The sequence below is a fragment of the Argiope bruennichi genome, chromosome 8 (genome assembly GCF_947563725.1).
Source record: "Argiope bruennichi chromosome 8, qqArgBrue1.1, whole genome shotgun sequence".
Taxonomy (NCBI): Eukaryota; Metazoa; Arthropoda; class Arachnida; order Araneae; family Araneidae; genus Argiope; species Argiope bruennichi.
In genome coordinates this window covers 85,891,095-85,914,721 of record NC_079158.1, presented here as the reverse complement: position 1 = coordinate 85,914,721, position 23,627 = coordinate 85,891,095, and positions in this window count along the sequence as shown.

The following is a 23,627-nucleotide window of genomic DNA, read 5'->3' as shown; positions in this document are numbered from 1 at the left end:
TTATTTATATGTATGGATTATCATATCGGGCTTTGGCCAAGGATTCCCGGCCACTTCGCGAAATGGCCAGCCAAAGTAGAATATAAAATATTAATTGGAAGTACTTCGGACTTTGGCGAACTGGCCGAACTTTGGGATTTGGCCGTAACATATATATGCTAGATGTTCAAATTTCTTGATGGAAAAGTTATTAAAAAATAAGCTGAATACTTAACTCAAACACTAAAAGACATAAAAGAAATTTAAAAATATTGGTACCTAGAATATAGAAGGGGATATTAGTTCCTCTAATATGTTGAATTTTTTTACTAAGATATGTAATTTCGTTTCACTGAATGGTAGTTTCTTCTAAACTTTATAAAAGATTATTTTCCTTTATAAATTGTGTTCTCTGTTTTAACATTTTATCCTAAATTAAAATAAGTAATTTAATTTTAATCAGTTTTTTTTTCAATAATCTGCCATAATATGAAGTGATATGGTGATTCAAAACTTATTTTATTTTCCTTTCCAGGAAAAGCAAAGCATTAATTCCCATACGCATAGATATATATTAGTAAACATATATTTAAGTGTTAAATTAAATTATGAGACAATATTGGTTCTACTATGCAATCATATCATAATAGATATGATAAAATGTAAAAATATAGATTTGAATAATGGAATTTCCGTTACACAAAATTAAATCATAAGTGAATTCCGCGAAACGGATTGAAATCGTTAACTTTATTTTACTGCAATAGGATAAATAATCGGTTCCATTCATGATTAGTTTATAATTTATAAAATAGTTAAATAATTGCGTTCATTAAATGATAATATTCTGCTGTTACATACTTCCCTCGTATTTTTTATGTAAAAACTGGAAAAACTTATTTATGTAGAAAATCTGAAATAGCAACTAATTAATTTTTATACACATGCGAGAAAAAAAAATAGGAAAAATGAATAACATAAAAGACAACATTTAAAGTCCTTAAAAATTAGAAAATATCAATTGTATTAGAAATTAATATATTGACAATAAATATTAATAAAATAATAAAAAAAATGTCAATTTAATTAGCTGAGTTGATACTAAATCACATTTACCTACATGATTTTTACTGTCTATTTTTGTGTGATCATTTGGTACAGTACTTTTTACATATGAATAAGTCTATGTCACGAGTTCATATAAATTATTAATATTTATGTAACAAAAGTTCAATGCGGGTTGAGAAATAAATTAAATGCTTAACACAGAATAAAAAAAATCTTACAATTGCATGTTTGGAGTTCGAAATCACATTCTTAAATGATTTATTATCTTAGAATAAGTATTTTTTTATATCTTAAGCCCATGATTGTGTGAGCTCTTACTTCGTGTTGCAAGAATGGCTAATTTTGTATCCCTTCTGAACTTCTCATTATATTCCAATTCCCAGCATAGTATTTAAGAAGTTAAAATCTCTAAAAAAATATATTTTCTTGTATATTAAACATTGCTTATTTATTATTTCATTTTACCACTGCAAATGTAAAGTAACATATGCTCAATAGATGAAATTTGTACTTAGGGAGCAGTATCCATTTTTTGCCAAGATAAATCAAATGCATAGTTGAAAATATATTATCATAATTATTCATTTATTATTTAATTATATATATATATATATATATATATATATATATATATATATATATATACCTCTCAGGAATTTTTAAATGTTATATACGTGTTCTATTTTAAAAAGATTTGTAACTTTTTCATTCATTTTACACTAATAAATGGAGGATGATATAAAAAAAAAGTAACGCTATTATTTCATTAACCTTCGGTTCCCTGTCAAAGGTTCTTCTAACTAAGCAGGGAAACCAAACTCTTCACGAAGAGATCAATTAGTTACCATAAAAAGAAAAGGATATGCCATCTTAGCGACACCAAAGAAAGACAAACAATTCAAGAAAAATTCAGACTGAGGGAAAAAAAATGCATCGGCTTTTTCCTCTCTTCCCTTATTTCGCTGCGTGTTTGAAAGAAAATTACAGGAATTCACTTGGATGATCAAAAACCTTTTTAGTTTCAATTTTAAAAAAAATGCCATAAGTAGTTTAGATAATGAAAAAAAGATCTCCACTTGAAAAGACGTAACACGGCTTTTAAGAATGACTTACATCAGTGCAAACTGTCATGCATTTTCACTCTTAAGAGCTTTTTTCGATTTGTTTTTGTAGTTTTTTTTTGTGTTCAATTTTTAGCGGGAAAAAAAGAGATTTCCTTTTATAAGAAATACAAAGACGCTACTCATCCTCGGTTTCTTTTTTTTTTACAATTATCTATGCAAATTTAAAAGATGACGCTTTTAAAAAACACTCCACACTTGGATCGATTAATTTTTACAGCGAAAATAACTAAAAAGTATTAAACCCACTTCAACGAGTCAAAAATTAACGGCAGGTTAAATAATTAAAATCTAAATGTTATAGTTTTACTTGTTCTGAACAGGGAAGGACTATTAAACAATTAAACAATTTTTATCAGAAAAATTGAGGGAATAATTTATTAAATAATAATTTTATTACTCTTTATTATATAAGTAGTTCAGATAGTTCATATTCTAAATTAAATATTGAGCCATTCGCATTTAAACCTAAAAAAATTACACATATAATTCGTTCTGAATTGAGGATAAAACCATTTCATTTGGAAATGCTTAAAATCAGATATAATTTTTGAATTAATTTTTATTGATCGGAAAACCATTAAAAATTAAACGATGACTATTCAAATTCATAATATTAAATGTAAAAAACAAAGGTCAGATTAATTCATGTATCTTAAATATTATAAATAAAAATTTAAAAATGAGTTATTTTACTATACGGAGAATAATATTAGAGATTTAAAAATATCTTTGAGAAAGATTTTAATTATTTTTTTATATCTTCAAACACTTTTTCAAAATCATAATGAAAATGTTTCGCTTGACTTTTATGAACTCGTAAAACTCGTGAAATGAAATAAGCCCGTATCAAAAACTGAAAAAGAAGATGGAAATCTTAAAGAAATTTGTCTTGTGAAATAATCGTCGAAACTTATCAAATCAACAAACTGATTATATATATATTTTTTTAAAATTTTATTTGTAATTTGGGCATTTCAAATAAAAGTTAGTATTGAATTAGAATATGATTTAATTTGTGCATAAAATATACCTTTTATATACCTTTACTGTTAATTGCGCTAGCAAACTAAATTTGCGCTTAAAATTTGCGCAAGCAAACTAAATAAATAAACTTTAGAATGACAAGAAAATTGCTGAGAAAAAAAACCCTCGATTTTAATTCGTAGAAAGGAAATTTTTATTTTTTAAAACAAATCCTGTTTTAAAAATAATTGAAATACATTGCCACCTATTTAACAGTATAGATTGAAATATATTCTGGACTTTTTGAAATTTCGTTTTCAACAAAATTCTTGGGAACAATGCATTCGATATCTAACAGCAAAGAAGGTAATATTCTTTTAAGAAGTCCAATCTATTTAATTTGATTAACACTTTTAATATCGAAAAATAACAACATTTCTGAGGATGGTGGACTAACAATTTTCAATTATTGAGAGTTCTCAAAGAGTTTATGCATAAAAGATGAGTTCCAATGCTTGAATAGTGATGAGTTTCTATGCATATTAAATAACTGCTTGTTATAATGTTCAGAGCAACAGGTGACTTTGAAAGAGTTAGGAAGTTATATGTGATTCATTCAAGGTAAAGCAATGAAATCGTTTATTTAAATAATAATGTATGGACAGGAAATATTTTATTAAACGTATCTGCTGAATTTATTAAAGAGATAATATGAACGTGTTGATGAAAAGAATCCGCAGGAAATTGACGAAGATAAAATCATCGTTGACTGCATTTTAGGTGTTAACGGAATTTTAATTGGATTGAAACTTCCTTAGAGAATAAATAATTTAATATAGAATCATGAATATAGATTTAAAATTTAGATTATTTTAGAGTGTATTCCTTTAAAAATGTTTCAGCTCTAGTTTGTATTGCAAAATAGATACTCTGGCATAAATTATGCTTGTTTAGAGATAATTAAAAAATACAGCAGTTCATTATTTTCTAATAAAAATTATGTCGATAAGTTATAATTATTACATCAAGAGTATATTTCATTAAAATGTAATTGAAATTTTCATAAATTCAAGAGATTTCTTAAGACTAATAAATACATGCGTAGTTGACAGCAATAAAGGAAAATTAAAAAAAAAATTGAAATGAATAATTATAAAATGTCAAGTTCTAATGATGAACTTTAAAAATCTGCAGTTGTTAAATCATATTAGCAACAATTCTCTGTTGACTGAAAAAAAAAAAAAAAAAAAAAAACTCAAATTCATATTAAAGTAAAAAAAATATTTTGTATATATTTTAAATTATATATAGGGTTAGCAAGAAATAAGTTGCCCACTTCAGAGGACTCTATAATGCGTTCTATTGGACCAAATACGATGAAATTTGTACGACTCTTATTCAGAAAATGATTGCATTTTACAATTACTAATATAAAAATAGAACAAAATTTTACCCATAGATGGCGCTGTAATGAAAATGGCATTTATTTGCATACATTGGAAATGCGAAACTTTGTTTGCATTACTGCGCATGTTTACTACCAATTTTCTTTGGATAAAAAGAAGGCGCATTCTGCACGAACATTGAATTCTTCTCTGTTCGTCATACCTACCCTGCGAGAAAAAACTCTACTGATAAAATGTTTCTACCAGAACCAATAAAATAATGCCTTCAGACATCATTTCATGCATTCATCATTTTCATGCCTCACCATGTCATGCATTTCAATATGAGGTGGTGCACCACCTCATATTGATCGTCGTGTAAAGCAATTGCTAATACAGCATTTCACAGAAGCACGATTTATCAGCCGTCATTTTCCAATAGCATGGCATCCTCGCTCTCCAGACATCACCCCTTGCAAATTTCGCCTGTGGTGTTATTTGAAGGACAATATCTACCGTCAGAGGCCACCATCTCTACCAATTGTGAAGGACAACATATTCTTAATATTCTGGTAGACTCACTTCGGTTATATATAGAAAATATGGTTATCCGATTAGTGCATATTGTTTAAAATAAAGCAGGACATATTGAACAATTTTAATTTTACTTAATTTAATAATTATAAACCCTATTTAATGGTTTTATGTGATGGTCAATTTTTGTATTAGTATTTTTATTATTTAATAAATTACAAGAACATCATCTCAATAATCTGTAGTTCAAATGTTATCTCATTTGGATCAATAGAACGCATTTTAGAGCCCTCTGAAGTGGATAACATTTCTTGCTAAGCTGTATATATAAAAGAGAGTTTAAAGAAACAGTAGCTTAATAAAAAATACTGAATCATATTATTGCTGATGTATTGTCTTAGTTACAAAAATAATCCTTTACAAATGCATTTTCTCATTTGTAATTAATAAGCGATTTAAGAAGGTCGTAACTGTAAGAACATTTAGTTAATGAGAGTTTCTGTTAATTTAGAGAGAAAGATATGAATAGAGAAGTATTTAAAACAAATCAATGTTCCCATGATATGCTTTCATACTCATTGATTTATTAATTCGGAAGGTTATTATATTTTACACTGTAATCTGTTGGTATTTTGTCAAATTGTGCACTTTAAAAATTAGTTTTCAAAATTAGCATCACAGAAAACATTTTGATAGGTTAGTTGTTATAAAAATTATGAAATTTAAACTATCAAAGAAATTTAGTTTGAATCATATTTTGATAAAAATATATGCTATGTGCCCATACTTGAAGTATATTTGAATCGTACTGAACTCATATGATTTACGAAGAATTAAAAAAAATATTTTTCTTTCTATTTAATTTTATTTTCTTAGACATTCATAACATCATTTAAATCAGCTAGATGCACAATTGGGGAAATAAACTATATAATATAGGAATTTGGAAAAACTATTCCAGACATACTATGCAGATCTCAAGCAGGAACATATACAACTAGTATATCATTTGCATAATATCCAAAACAAATTTCGAATTTAAAAAAATGGTACTTGCTAAACTTTTATATGACATTTTTGTATCAACTTTCTTTACTTTGAATTTTAAAAAAATCATATATACTTGATCGGTTTGTTTACAGATGTTTGATTTGTAAGTTTTTAGAACTAGTCTATTAAAACAATGAAATCAAAACAAAATTGCAAAACCTTATTTTACTACATATAAGATGATTAAAAGAGAAGGATTTTACATTTAATACTTAATCACTTCAAAAAAAAATCTTCTTAAAATAACGTATTCTTTTTGGTTGCTTTTCGGGCAAAGAAAAGAAAAAAAAAAGGAATTTAGGGTTAAAAATACTTTTGGTTTAACTTTTAGAACTGATATTAAAAATTATAGAATTTATGAAATTCACGAAATTTTACAGTAAGGAATATTTTGTAAAACGATATTTTATCTATTCGAAAAATACTGAGCCTTTTTCTGAATGCGTATATCGCAAACCATACCATTTGTCTCTAAAATTGCCTTTGAGACTTCATGTTTCGGAATTAAGAAAAATAATCTAATTAGAGCGTTAAGAGTAAACATGATTTTTCACTTCAAACTACTAACTACGAAAAAATGTTGGTAATTAGAATTATTTGTTTTTATCATGTCTTGAGTCTTTATTTATTTCATTGAATGGTGCTGAAATAGTTTTCTTTGGGGAAAAAAGTTATTTTTCGATTCTTCCAAGTGCAAGTACCAAAAGGAAAGTATCCTGATTCGAATAACAATTCTCATTAATATGTTCTGGAATATTTGGTAGCAATAACTGTAGCCTTTAAAAAACATGCTAGATGAAAAAAGATTACGAAATACTTTGTTCGAAGTCAAATAGAATTTTTATGTCTTATTTTTAATAAATTAGTTTCACTTCGAATTGATTGGTGTATGTTTATATTTTTTGATTAAAAATAAATCATGATTTTCAAAATGCTCCTTATAATACACAACATCGATGAAAAAAATATATAACTATCGCATTTACAGATTTTTTATAGAATTGTTTAACAAACCGATACAAAATAATAACAATTTTTTTTATCATTTAAATTATTTCATTAAATTGGACTGATATTCTAGATTATTAGATTAATGGTGAATATTTCAGATATTTGGCACGTTACATTGATATTTTTATGTTATTATTTTCTGCGACCATAGAAATTGCTTAAATCATGTGTCATATTTATTAAAAATGATTGAATCATTTAAAAACCATATTAGTTGATTCATAGGCAACTCAATAAATACTTTGAGTTACATAGCGTTTTTTAAAGTAAATATTTATTAGAATTTTTAATGTTATTATCTTCATTTCGCGTTTTATACATAGTGTTTCAATATTTTCAAATACCAGTATATTTGGATTTAAGAGAATCATTATATTTCAAGAAAAATTAAGCGATAGATCTTTTTTTATTAAAAATTGTTTTATTCTTAATAGTTTTGTATATATATATATATATATATATATATATATAATAAGCTGAAAGAAATTAAAGAAGAATAACGAATTATTGTAGGATCTCGTTTTATTCGGAAATTAAGTCCATCAATTATTCCTTGAAAATCAATGTAGAGTGATAATTGTTCTGGCCATGATTTAAATATTACGTGTATTTCGATTTTCTTCATAAAATAATTACAACATATTTTTTTTTTTCCTTTTTTTTCAACAAAGTCAAGTCAATGAAAAAAATTATAAACATTGATGTACATCAAAAAGCTATACCTAACAAGATTTGCATAAACAGATAAAAAGATTCTGTACATTTAAAGATACTTTTGTGCGTGCAATTATGCAGTTTCCAAATAATTTAATTAAATCTTTTAATGCAGTGTTTTTAGGCAGTAATGTGAATCATGCCTTTGTTTGATTTTATGAAACTAAACTAATTTTAAATCGGTTTTTATTGGTCTTATCTTCTATCATTGTAATATATGAAAAGAATGTTTAATCAAATTGACAAATAATTGAAAAAACAATGATTCATTTCAACAAAAGAAACAAACAGATAGGATATATATATTTCCAGATTGAATACACATATTTTCTAAGATTCTAAATTATTAAATGAAGTTTCATTTCCTTGCATAATGGTACTGAGAAAAAGTAATAAGATTTATAGAAAAAAAAAAAAAAAAAAAAAAAAAACGCTTCAATATGAACTTTTACATCCCAAAATGTGTAGATATTATTAAATTTTTAATTTACTTTTCAAATTTCCTGTTATATTTTTTTAAATAATTTTTTTTGCGAAGTCTTTTATAGGCCTTTTTATGAATTTTATCTGTAGTGCTAGTCAAATAACAAATAAATTATTCTGTCTTTCATAATCATTAATGTTTATTTAATGGATGGGCTGTATTCCAAATATCTAAAAAGATAATGATTAAAAAGAACATTTTTTTAAATATTTTTTTTCAAAAGAAAAAAAAAAGTGAATGAAAATACTCCTCTTTGAAAGCATTCACTCTCAAGCTATGCAGCATAATTTATATAAAAATAGACATTCCCCTGAAATCTAGTAGCAATGTCAAAACTTGACAGCTCCTAAGTCTCAACAGTGTTTGATGATTACTAAAGGAGTTGGTCAACCAGTCTTGAAGTCTGAACATTTATCACAATTCCCAGGAGAAATGTTTCATTTCTGTATTGACTTATCAATTGAAATAGATATATAGTGATTATTTTTTATGAGTAAGAATATAAATATCTGGCGTAGTTAAAACGCATGCTTCGATTAGCAATGCTTAGATAGAAATTGGTTCATAATAAATTGTCGGTACATTAAGCTTTGTAGGTCTTTCACTTTTGCTCATTGAGATTAATCAGTATTTTCGATAAATATCTTGATAGAAGGAATGTAAAATATATTTTCTGATATATTGTCATTTCTTATATATTGTAATATAAGGTGTTTAAAATGCATGTTAAATTACATTTTCCTTTGGCTATTTATTAAAACGAGCTTCAAAAATAGTTAAAAGCCTTACAAATAATGAAAATAAACTATTTATTTTTAATGGAACTAATTTTCAGGAATTCTTTGGTAGATTAATTATTTTTTTAATGTTTTGACAACATGTGAGCCACAAACATTACTTTGCATGCAGTAAGAAAAAACTAATGTCCTGTAATTTAGCTTATATATGTTCTATGGTTCTAAATTATATTAAGAATTTCGGAGAAATAACGATAAAAATTTTAACTATTTTTAGTTCTCTAAAAATAGAATATCAGTTGAGTTTTTATTAATTAAAAATTATAACCTGTTTAAAGTAATCATCGGTCGCAGTGAAAACTAAGACATTAACATCACCAACGCTTTTTAAGTTATTACTTTTGACTTTCATCAATCGATTTTAATAAATCAGCAGCTCTCATTGATCTTTGGAAAAAATATAAAAATCACGCATAAAAATCAGAATAGCAATTATTATTTAAATTATTTTTTAAATATATTTCTCGTTTCTAATTTATATTACATCTAAATAAATATTAATAAATAGAAAAATAATATAAATTTTTTGGTAACGTCACTTCAATTGTCATCTCACGTCCTTTTCATAAAGAAATCTGAAAATGTTTTTTATTAATATTTATCTTAAAAAAAATATTTCTTGGTGTGTGAGTTTCTTCGTTTTATTGCCAAGAAATTAAAGTTAGCATATTGCACTCGGAATAGAATTCGATGTATAACTATTCATTTATTACAAGGATTAGTTCATTGCTCCAAAAAATAAATATATATATAATTTTTAAAAGATGAAATTGCCCGAAAAACTAATCTGAATCTTCTTACCATTCTTCAGGTATTTTTAGCAATTAAAATTTAAAAAATCAGGGTCTTAGCGTCATCTATTGAGTTAGTTAACATGAAACCGAAAGTCTATTTTTAGTTGTGCGGAAAGATTAGTAAGAAGAAAAGCCGACTTTTATTAAAACTTCTATATTGAAATAGTTTCTGGGAAAATCATTAGCAGTTAAGTTTTTAAGGAGATTGTGTGTTGCTTCAAAATAAGAAATTTTGTTATTGCAAACTCTTTTAATCCTATTAAATTGTGAGAAAATTAAATTTTTGACAATTTTAGAGTTTCTATTAGAATTGTAAGTGCTAAGCTTAATTATTCTAAAGTTTAATTCATCCCTATTATTGTAGATACCAACTAATATTTTACCATTAGAAATTTCGATTTTTAAATCCATATAAGTAGCTTCAAGTTTAATTTTGTTTGTTACGGTTAGAACTAAATCTTTTGGATAACAATTATTAACAATATTGGTATTATGTAAGTTCAACAAAAGTAAATCTCAATCTGTCTCCAACCGTTTTTTAAATTGTGTCTATTTTTTTTTCTCATTGTAATGTAGGAAAATATTGGCTAATGTATTTCAGACATCTGTTCCCACTGGAATACCCTTTACTTGTTTGTAAAATTAATTCCGTTGAAAACGCAATTATCGGTAATATTAAATTTACATAATTCTAGCCAATTATTTTTTGTAACAATATCTTCATTTAATTATTCGTCATGTATAAAAGTACAGACATTTATTAATTTTTCCTGAGGCAGATAAATATATAAATTTTCAAAATCATAAATATTAAGTTTATTAATATTTTTATATTTTAGAAGATCCAAAACTTCTTTGTTACTCTTAATTATAAAATAATCCTCATTATTAATTTTATTAAAGATGCTTTTCAAATATTTAAATAAAGATTTTCTCGTATAGTAATTATAACTGCCAGTGCTACAAGTCAAAAATAAAATTTTAAGGGTATTTTTAAGAAATTTTACTGTTGGTAACAAATAAGGATAGTTTAAAGAGTAAATATAAATTTTAGTTTTTTTCACGAAAACTAGCATTCTTTTAAGTAATTCCTTTTCCCCGGTATTCTTTAGAGTTGCATTAGAGTTATATTCATTTATTGATAGTTCTCTATAATAATATTTACACATTAAACAGAAATTAGTTGCTGAATTAGCCTTTATTATAATAACAAATTTCTCTCTTACTTTTTTTTCTTTTTTTTATGTTTTACTAAAGTAAATCCCTCGTTCTTTAGCTCTGCCAATATCTACATTAATTTTTGTCTTAATTTCCTCTAAAATTCTCACTTTCCACTCCCCAAAACCTTCCGGAAGCCAATGGTATTTTCCAGAAATTTTAGAAATAAAAATATCCAAATCGTGTCCAATAAAAATTATATATATATATATATATATATATATATATATATATATATATATATATATATATATATATATATATATATATATATATATATATATATATATATATATATATATATATATATATATATATATATATATATATGGCATACGAAATGAATAATTATTTTTCCTTGATAATGATGACAATAACTAAATGAGAACCAAATGGCTTACGTTAAGTAATCAAGGCATTTTATCCCACCAAATTGCCACCGATAGGTGAAGCTGCAAAGTAGGAAAAATAAAAACACTAATGAAAATGTTGCATGGTCTGTTTCAAAAAATTAACAACTATAATCCCAATGTTACTCCCATTTGCAGCAACAACATGGCGCAGTTTGAGGCAAAATTGAGTTACAGAATGGTGATTTCAAGTACTTTGTTATTACTATTTATTCGCTTGTTACAGATCGACTTCAGCGTCCCCTTTCAGAAGCAATGCTAACTAAATTTCAATTTGGTGAGATAATATTCCCTTATTTCTCAAGCTTAAAGCTGTAAACGATACATTTATATCGAATTCCATCGTTTTGAAATTTATTTTCAAAATCCATCAGTCTTTTTTTTTTTTTTTTTTTTTTTTTTTTTTTTTGACATCCAGTATATAGAATTTATTTTTCTCGTTGTGAGTAAATTGAAGGTAAAAATGAATATTTCATAAAACTTATAAATTCCCTTTGTGATGCTTTCTTATTAGCAAGATGGAAATATTTTTGCATGATTAGTTCTTGCATCCTTCACTTGTAAAGAAATTGCACGAGGTTGAATTACCACCACTCCGATTCAGGAACATTTCTCTTTCGGGATAGGCTGTATATTTGTTGCTTAGGGTTAAAATCATTCAACCAGACTTCCATCTTATTGGTGTTGTGATGGTGAATATTACCCTAAATGTTTTGGCAGGCTTCGTTTATTTCCTTTAAGATTAAGGTTGTAATTCATAAATTATTATAATTAACAAATTTATATAATTTTAACCAAAATTATGGCTTTATTGACCATGAAACAATTTTAAGCGCACTCTTTTCAAATAAACCAATTATTTCTACAAAAAAAAAAAAAAAAAAAAAAAAAAAAAAACCCTCGAAATCTTTTACTTTTATTTTTTTAATCCTGCACCTCCATTTTTCTATTATACGAAATATTATACAAATGTTATTAAAAGCAATCATTACTCAAAAATGAATAATATTTTGTTTGGGAAATAATTATCATACAATATCCTTCAGTAAAAAGGATTTAATATATCCACTACCATTTTATCTCAGTTCCGAATCTTCGTTAACTTACTGAATAATTCTAGACATGTTTAAGAAATACGCTTTGTTTAAGAAGAATTTTGATTCAAAAATATTTTTATAATTTTTCCAATGATTTCTAAGTATTTCTTGTAAAACGCTTCTCTAACACGATTTCTAAGATGAGTTTCTGGCTAAAAACTTGAATGTATTTAATACATTTAAATTTAGATTAATGAAGCTTTCATGTTTCATGAAATCAAATACTAAACATTTTTGTTAAATACTTTCCTTTTAATTAGTTGGCATTCAATTATAAATACTATTATAGCAATTTAGCGAGTATTTCTATTTAAATCTCAAATAATATGTTATGAAAAGCTATAGACAATTTTCTTTTTAAGACTAAATGAAAGAAATTAATTCATGATTTATGATAGGGTGAATTTTGTTATTATATTTAAAAAACAGGTTTCGAAGTTAATTTCTATTGTTTTGCTCATGAACCATGAAATGAAATAGAGCAACACATTAACAAATAGTTCCTACATATTCTCCATATATCATCAATTAAATATTTGATAACGATGGATTGCTATTTTCTGGATTCCGGAATCATATCAGTTGGCTTCCGTTGTGAATATTTAGTATTCCACAATCTGTCTTTTCAAATAAATGTATTAATTCATATTTTTGTGTAAAATAATCAAATTGATAAATATACAGGGTGTCCCATAAATATTGGGACAAACTTTAAGGAGAGGTAGGGGACATCACAAGGATTCAGATTTGCATAGCAACCCGTGGTCCGAAATGCCTTCATTCAGCGCTAAATGGCGTTTTTCACAGTAGCATATAAGGAAGCAGGCATGCAATCCCTCAGTCATTTGAGCTGCGATCGCCCGCAGAGGCGTATGAAACGTTTTACGAACAAGGAGTTGGCAGATATGCACCTGATTTATGGAGAGAGAGAGAGAGCGGCTGGAAGATTGTTTAGGGAAAGGTAGCCACAGAGAGATGCACCGGACAGCCCGATGTTCAGTAATTTGTGTGAATGTGGGTCGTTACGAGGTAATATAAATAGTGAGGGAACTCCCAGGATGGAAGAACATTTGTTGGATACTGTTAGAAGGAATCCGAGTGCCAGCGTACGAGTCGTTGCTACTGGCATTGGAGGATCTCGGAATACTGTTCATCAGGTTTTGCAACGTGAAGGCTTACACCCATGCCATCTGCAAAACGTACAGCTTCTGCTCCCCGCAGATTACCCACCTCGTGAACGTTTTGCCCGGTGGTATCAATGTTGCCAAGATGTGAATTTCCCATCCTACGTTTAAATGATGGATGAAGGGTACTTAACGCGAGATGGAATGTTCAACTAACACAATGCGCATTTATGGGCTGGCGAGAATCCCCATGGCACCCCATCTGTGGGCGATCGCAGCTCAAATGACTGAGGGATTGCATGCCTGGTTCCTTATATGCAACTCTGAACAACGCCACCTAGCGCTGAATGAAGGCGTTTCGGACCACAGGTTGCTATGCAAATCTGTATCCTTGTGATGTCCCCTACCTCCCCTTAAAGTTTGTCCCAATATTTATGGGACACCCTGTATATGTAGTGAAATGTATTTACTAATCAAAATAAGAAAGTAACGCTAAAAGAATTTCCTCTTTAACATTACTTCAAAACAACATAAATGACATTATAACCATATTGTTAATATTTCCCTCTGAAAAACTGATCTTATGCATGAGCTTCTTTTAATACAAAGAGCCAATATTATAACGAAAATATTAAACGATTTTGAAGGCAAAAAGAAATAAAAAAATTCTATCTGATATCTTTTATGTTATACAAATAAATGTTTTATTAAAAAAAATTGCTCACGGAAAATATTCCATATTTAGTACAACGTTGTATCCCTTTAAGAAAATAGAAAACCCATTTCATTATCTTGACACTTTCTTTTATGTTTATCACATGTGAGACTTGAGTGAATGTTCAACAAGACTTAAATAAAATTACCATAAATGTATTTATGCTGTTTCTCTATCTCCGTACCGATGGATTTTCCATCTACTCTGTTAAATCAACTTTTCCTACCCAAAGGAGTAAAGGAATTGGTTTTTGCGGTGTTTTTCAAACAAAGAAACAAAACAATATTTTTCGTTAAAGTATAGAAATAGAGAAAATTAAAGAGGAGGTTTATTGAGTGAGAGAACACTTTGTGGAAGAAAAGAAGGCATCGTTTCTACGCATGTTGATATTCTTTATTCATTTAGCATATCATTATTTATCTCAAAGTCGCGGCAAAGATATTTTAGGGTTAAAATGACTCTTTTTTTTATATTTTAGATTTTACATTTTAAAATAGGTTTCGAAATTTATTGCATTAAAAAACTCAAAAAAATTTTTCAAACGAAATATTTCAGAATTTTTTTTCATATAGTTTGCTAATGTGTCCTTTGAATAACAAGTATGTGTGATCATGTTTATTCATTAATCACCAATTCTTATATCTAAATGTATCTCCACAAATTTAGTAACAAAGAAATTATCGTCTAAAGAATGTCACAAAATTTACGCAAGAATTAAATTTGCCGTCACTCGTGCAGTTAAGTATTGGCAAACGTATTTAAAAAATTTGACAGTTAGTAATTTAAGATTAGTAAAAATGGTTTGATACACGATAAAACATCGTGTTAACTCAAAATTTGAATTAAATAAAAAAAAAAAAACTCAGTTTTTCTCCCTTTGAATTGTTATATTTTTAATGATTCGTAAAGCAAACAGGAAAGGGTAAAGTATGGAATAACACGTAGGGAAATTAGCCTTCATGACTTTGCTGGCATATACGCACTCTTTTATCGAAATCTTCATGGCCATTTTGCATTAATATGGCTGTATTTCATTAATGAAGAGTTAAATTTCCTGCTTCGATTCACGTCTTATTGTGGAATTGTTGGCATATACCTTGGATTTCAAATAACTCCAAAAAATCCAGTGGTGATAAATCAAACGATCTAGGGGGCCAATTCTGAAATTTTCGAACGGCGGAAGCAGACATTAATTATTTTCGAAATATTTTTCAACAATGGAAACATATTGTTCTATCATGTAATGCTCCATTTTCACTAACCCTAAACTACCAGACGAAAAATATGTTTTAATAGGGTTGCCAAAACTTTACTGTTTTAATAGATAGTTCAAATTCAAATTTTGCATTAGTTTTTGGACATCTTTTAGAATCCGAAAATTAATTGTTCTCATTTTGCGAATGCCCCCTTTTACTTTTGCAGTTTTTTTCCTGACCATCCGATCTTCTAATTATCCTAGTGATGAAAAGAGATTAAGTTCCTTTTTTAAATGCTAGAAGACTACGCAAATAATTCCAAAAATTTCCCTTTTAATAATAAAAGGGGGTAATATTTTCTACTCTCTCTCTCTGATATTCCTGTAGAAAAGGAGTGTAATATAATCTTTGAAAAAGTTCTCATTCATCGCATTCTTTCTATTCAAACAAATTTCTACATAAAGAGAGATAGAGAGAGAAAAAAAAAAACGTAAACCACAATTTTAATGTCTCAGCAGGTTTCGAATGTTTTTAATAAATAGTTCTTTATTCTTTCATTCTTCTCAAGCTTTGTAAGTGCTCAGTTTTTAATTAGCGCAGTCAGTGGTTATAGAAAGCAAGTTAATTGTAAAATAAATAAAAATAAGGTACTTGACTTTCGATATATTTCATTTTGTTTATAACCTTTTACGTAGGTGTCTTTTGAGACAGAAGCAATAATAAACAATAGGTGTTATGAAAGTAAAAAAAGATACTTGTACTAAATAAACTTGTTTTTTTAGGATATATATCGTAAAAAATTGAGAAATATCAACAATTATGTTTTTAATTCTCAAAAATTTTACATGGAAATTGTGTATTATTAGCATTATTGATTACAATATAAATCATAGCTTATTTTCATTGGAATAGAGTTATTATAAACTAAAATTAAATAGCATGGCAGGTTAAAACTAAGGTCGTTTCGAAAATAAAAGAAACTGTCAAGATTAAAAGTTTTTGAATAAATTGTGAATAACTGGAATGATGCATTGCAGCTTAGTAATATTCTTACAGTTTATCGTATATATGTTACGGCTAATGTGAATTATCGGTTATTATTAATACTAATCTGTCATTATTAATAATAATTAAATAACCGGTAAAAGTGAATAATTTATGAGATTTTATCACATTAGCAATTTACTATTAATAATAACCAATGTCAATGTCAATTGTTAGCTGTTTTTTTTTTAAATATATATATATATATATATATATATATATATATATATATTTGACCCAAAAAACTATATACAAGGAGTACTTATATATAAAAAATAACAGATCTTTGCCCATTTGTGTGTGTTTAAATCCATCCAAGGGGGTGTATATAGGGGAACCAGACTCCTCCCCCCCACCGAAATCTCTATGGAATTTCAGCGCCTCTGCACTGCGGACATCTAAAATCCAGGTACCGTGTTACCCCCGAAAGAAATTAGAGGGAACATTGATTGATCCCTTCCAAAAAAAAAAAATTATAATTTATTATATCCGCTATTAAATCTATCCGTTTCATTAAATGCTTCAAAATATAATTTTCCCCTTCAACAGTTAGATATTTGGATTTTTCAATGCCTTATCCTCCCCAAAAAAGGACGTGACAAATTCATTGTGAAAAAAAGAAAAAAGTAGTTAAATAAAAAATATCTTAGAAAAACTTTATAGCAAGTTTAAAAAATATATAGAAAGAGGCCCATTCATGTCCCAATTCTATATAAACAATTTAATCATATTGACCAAACTTCATTGGGAATTAATAATAATGACCGATTAAAGTGAATAATTTGCGATATTTGTCACCAAAAGAAGTAATGTTAATAATGACCGGTCAATATTAATAATCGTAGAATATTCACACCAACCGTAACACATATACACAGGGGTAAAATAAGAAAATTTCATAAAACAATTGGTAATACAAATGCTTTGTCAAATGTCAAAAAAAATGCATGTAGGTTTGAAATGTTCACCTAATTCCATATTTAAGAATTTTTCAAAATTATTATTGCAGGATACTCACTTTTTCCTGTAAAATTCTAAAATTTTTGGCTGTTTTCAATATAACATAGATAATTTAAAAACAATATTTTATGAATGATGATAACATGATTAGACATGTAAAAAAAGGGAAAAATCCCCGGATAATGTATAAAACAATATATCGATGACAAATATCTTGGTACTGTAAATTAAAACATTTTTTCGCTCTTGTTGTTGTTTCTAATGGCACTTGCAATGGACAAGTTCGCTGATTTTAAGCCAAGGGAGCGTCTCTTGTTTTAGTAGCTCCAACTAAGGCCAAGAGTACGTCTTAGCTACTCACGCATAACATTCGCTTTCACAACCCCTTTTTACAGGGAGGCACATTCACACATCTCACAGATAGAACAGATGAAGAGCAACCACGCCCCAACAGGACTCGATCCATGACCCGGACGCCGGCTTTACGCTCTTCTTGTAATAAAATAGAGCTCATATAAAAGAGCTTAAAAGTGAGTTAAGCATATAGAGTACACAAGAGGGCATGGTTACCACTCGTCTGAGTCTTGGTTCCTTAATCAAAAGATCGCGATTTCAATAGAATATTTTGTAGTGCGTACGGATCTGGGGCACAATAAATACGTATAACTTCCCCCCGACGGTTTTAAGGATGCTTTGAACAGTGCCATGATTGGAACTGTTGAACATTTCTTTTGTGTAATCATTTTTCTTGTGTGCGAATTAGTATTAAATGAAAATTTATAATTCATTTTTGTTTAAATGCTATATTTTCATGTCATAAAAAAGCCCAAACAAATGAGATTTAACTTTTCTAAATTTTCCAAAAAACGCGATGGCCAAAGTTGTTAATCTTTGTTAAATAAGAATATTTTACATTACTTACGTTTGCATTCATATTGAGTTTGACAGCTGTTAAGCCAATGTTCAGAGAGAAAAAATCAAGCCACTTTCTATACTAATATTTTATATTTATTCATTTCTAAAACCATTCCTTTGTCAAATGCATAATATTAATGAGAAGTAGTAAAAAAGAAAGATAGAGATATTTATTTTCAACGGTCTATTCTCCTTAACACTATTTTTGAATTCTTTCACTTCTTTCTATTTTTTAGCAAAATAAAAAGAAAAAAAATAGATAATTTGTTCATTCGGAAGTAATATCTAACGACACATTTCAATCGAATTTGAAATTCTACAAAGTATTCTAAATCGCTTTATTCATTTTGTGAAAAGAATTCGCAAGAACTAGAAATAAAAATGTTGTAAGAATGGAAAATGATTTGAGACTTGAAGGCTACTCAAGTATTATTTTTATTTTCATTGAAGAAAACGCTGTCAATTCAAGTTTCCATCTCTTTAACGCATTGTTTTTAATATATATATATATATATATATATATATATATATATATATATATATATATATATATATATATATATATATGTGTGTGTGTGTGTGTGTGTTTATTGCCATTTATTTTGAAGTTTTAAAATAAAAACTTATCGTTTCTCTTATGCAAAAGAAATATATTTCAATAAATATTATTTAGCAGTAGGAAATTCTATGGTGTCGTATAAATCATTTTTTTAGAATTCGATTTAAATTAGCATTTAATTATGCAAATAATCATATATAAATATTGGTTAAATGTTTTTAAAGTTTTTAATGAGATTTTTAGCACTATACTGCAAAAAATGTTTTAATTAAAATATCTTTAATATGTTAATTTGCTCATAGCTATTTTTCATTAATGTTATATGTTTATACAATATTTATTTCGATACATTTTATTCAGATACATTTTCATGATATCGATTTGAATACCAGCAAATGTAAAGAGTAATGCATCCTCATAGATTAATGAAAGAATGTCATTTTTGCTTAAGAAACGGTAAAAAGGAACAGAGAAGTAAACAGCAAGCATTAATTATGGTGCAAATAAAGACACGCGCTATATTATTTCTTTTAAACACAAGCGAAAAAGTTATACATTATATAAAGATGTACTAAATTTTCACTTTTTTAAAAATTAGTAATATTATATATAAATAACTCTTTATTTTATTAATGTGCAATATAATATAAACTTATTTTAATGTCGGTGAATTTATGAAACTGAGAAGTCAATCTGATATTATAATATTAGTCACTGATTTGCCTAGTTCATATAATAGTTTAAAAGATATTCTATTGTTAGGCATGAATTAGGATTCACAGAATTTAATTTATAGATTTCTCTAGATATTTTTTGTAATGCTCTCAAACTTTACCATTCATAATTTCATTAATTCAAAAAATAAAATAAAATTATATAAACATTTATTTAAAATTTTTATTTATGATCTCTAAAGATAAGAAATTTAAAATTAGTGTTGTATAAAAATGTTGTTGTTCATTTTGAAAATCCTTTTAAATTAAAGGAAAAAATACAAATAATTAACATTTAAATAAAAGTACCCATTAAAAGATAAAAATTAATTATTGCGATGCTTTCATTTTTTATTTATGATAGAAGATATAACATTAATTATTCTTAAAATAAATTGTAACCATAAACACTATTTTTTACATTTGAAAATTTTTTTGGTATGCACTATCGTTAAGATGATAAATATTAATAAGATTTTACTGTACAAAGACTATAAGCCTCATTGACATTTAAGGAAAACCTGGTAATGTATCTTGGTTATTTGTCCCTTTTTGGCTTTTATTTCAATTTAAAAAATACTTAAAAATCCTCTTGTTTTTCCGCAAAATAAACCAAATCATACAAATAGTTTCTCTCAGTTAAAGAAAAATAACTTTCTATTTTGTGATAAGTACATACTGCTCATTTTGAGGATCATTCCAACTGCAAATGAATAATTGTTTCCCTAATATAATCAGAATTAACTTTGGTATTAAATGATAAATACCACTTTATTAATTATAATTAACTTTGGTATTAAATGATAAATACCACTTTATTAATTATAATTAACTTTGGTATTAAATGATAAATACCACTTTATTAATTATAATTAACTTTGGTATTAAATGATAAATACCACTTTATTAATTATAATTAACTTTGGTATTAAATGATAAATACCACTTTATTAATTATAATTAACTTTGGTATTAAATGATAAATACCACTTTATTAATTAAAGCTAAAATTTAAATGTTCTATGAGGTATTTCATCATCAAAGAAGATATTTGGATACCAATTGAACGGAAAAAAATTTCGAAATTTGAGGTATTTCGAAAAAAAAAAATGCCATCCAGACGATTGACAAACTCGCACCTTTTTTTAAAAGAAACAAATGCAAGAGAACATCATACTAATACTAGTTTTAATATTTAATATGGTATATATGATATTTCTAATAATATATATTAATATTTAATATTATTATTTTAACATTTTTCTTTAATTTGATTGAAAGTTGTGATGGAAAATACATTTTTTTGTGTATTTGTCTAAAAATGAATCCGTGTTTTGGGTGAATAATAAAATTTATATATTTTATGTTAGCTTTGATAATTCAGAATACAAAATTAGGAAACTGGGGAGAAGAGGAGTCTTAGCATTTACAATGTGCGAAAATGTATGCATCTTAAGGGACTGAATGGAAATAAGGAAAAAAAAAAATCCATTATATCTTAAGACTAAAAATCCAAACTAGTTTACAGTTCTTTAAGCCATTTCTAAGAGTCATGTTAGCTCTTAAAAAATTTAAGTTGAAACTGTTTTTCTTACTACTCAAATTTCTTAAAACTGCTTTTGTAAGCAAAAACTAATAATGATTTTTTTATTATTCCTGTGAATTCCTATATCCTTCCTACAGAACATACAAGAGAGAAGATAAGCAAACGGTGTTAAATTTAATCTTTTTCGTCTAATTTTTTTCTGGATTGTCTGTTTTTTATTTTAGCGATAAAATAGCTGAATCTTTCTTTTTAAGGTAACAAATTGATTTTTTGTTCAAAGTTTTATTTCAGTACTTTGTGTTGAGCAATGAAATAAAATTTCTTTTGATGTGAAGCTAAAGATTAATGGCCTAAAAGGATTAATTTTTTCTTTAATAGCCAACTATATATTTAAGTAAAAGATAATAAAAAGACTTAGAATCTTTTTAAATACATTTTGCAATAATTACTCTTTTGAAAACTAATATAAAAATAGAGACCAATTGAAAAGCTGTGAAATAAAATACTTCGTAACATTGTGTAGCTTTAGTTAAAAAGATTTTTAATTATTATTTTTAACAAATTATAAATTTTAAAATCAGATGTTTTAAGAATATATATTTATTTATCATTATGATTTAGTTTTAATTAACATATCATGATCACTTTCCTTACTAAGAAATTAATTTATTTTCCTATTTATTTGCAATTAGAAATATAATTTAATTATATTATTTTAGATTACACTTTTTTTTTCTTATTTAGTACAATTAATTACAATTAATATCTCAGCATATTTGAAAAAGAATAGAATTTTACAAATTCTGAACATTGGTGTTTCATAATTTAAGAATAATTTTTGCTTCTTTGTGTCTTTATGGTATTAATTTTTAGTTCATTTTTAACAACACTGAATAAAAAACACGAACATTTATTATGCACATTCTGTAGAAAAGATGCTAATTAAATATTTTTATTTCTCACTCATTAATTCAGATATAATATATGGAGCTAATTAAACCGAACAGTATATTATGTTTTAATTCAACAGAATATTTTTCTTCTTCTTTTTCATAGCCTTTGTAGTAATAAAACCTAATGATAAATGACAAAGATGCTGTATATAACGAAAACATAAACGTTTTAATTAAGGAAAAATACAAGATTCCAATCAATGGGTACGCTTAGTTCATACTAGTTGCATAACAAGTGCAGATGGATTTATTAACTGTCGGTAAATTCGTCCGGTATTTGACGGTTTAATGTCGCAGAATGTAGAATTTGTTATAGTACTCCAAAATATCCGAAATATGAGTTCGTGACATGTGACTGAAGTCGTGTATTTAATTTTTCATTATTATTTCAGAATTTTGATTCAGATATGAATTTTTTTCCTATCCAGAAATCTTATATCTATATTTATACTTATAATAAAGCTCAATGTGTGTGTGTGTGTGTGTGTGCGTGTGTGTGCGTGTGTTGGCGCTCTAGAGGCCAGAGCGTGCGAGCTAAAACTACCAAATTTGGTACGTATATACCATGGAAGCTGGGAATGTGCAACTCGGAGATAATTTTTAATTGGAATTTTAATAATTAAAAATAAGTGAATTTTAACGTTTTTCCAATATAACTTCCAAAAATATTGCAACACAAAATTAATTTTTACACCTTATTGAAGATTTAAAAAATATTCTTTTAATGATTCTAACAAATTAAACCAACAAATTTAATTTCTATTTTAATGTCTTTTTTAAAAATTTAATTGCATTTTACGACATTTGATTTCGTGCAAAATAAAAATAAAATTTAACTTGCACTACCAAAAAAAAATTTAAAAAAATTCAGCTTTTATCGACGTGTTGCCATCATTTTGACAAAAGTTCAAATTAAAAAATAAATCAACTATTATTCAAATTAAACATATAAAAAGGTAATTTTCCCCACGCACCTGTAGGAAGTGAAATAAATATGAAATACAGAAAAACCTGTTTTTGTGCAATTTGTTTTGTGAGTTTTTTTAATGCGGTATGTGAATTTCAACGGCGTTGGCATCACTGTAATTTTTTCTATCAGTTTACATATACATATGCACTTCAAGAGCTCTGTTCTTTTGTTTTAACAGTCAAAGTACATTGAATTATTTTCGCTCGACGAGTTAGCAGTATACTTCTTATTCTGAGTTTTATCCAAGACATACGTGATTAAAGATTCATTTTACAGTGAGATTAAAGGTAAATAAATTAATTAC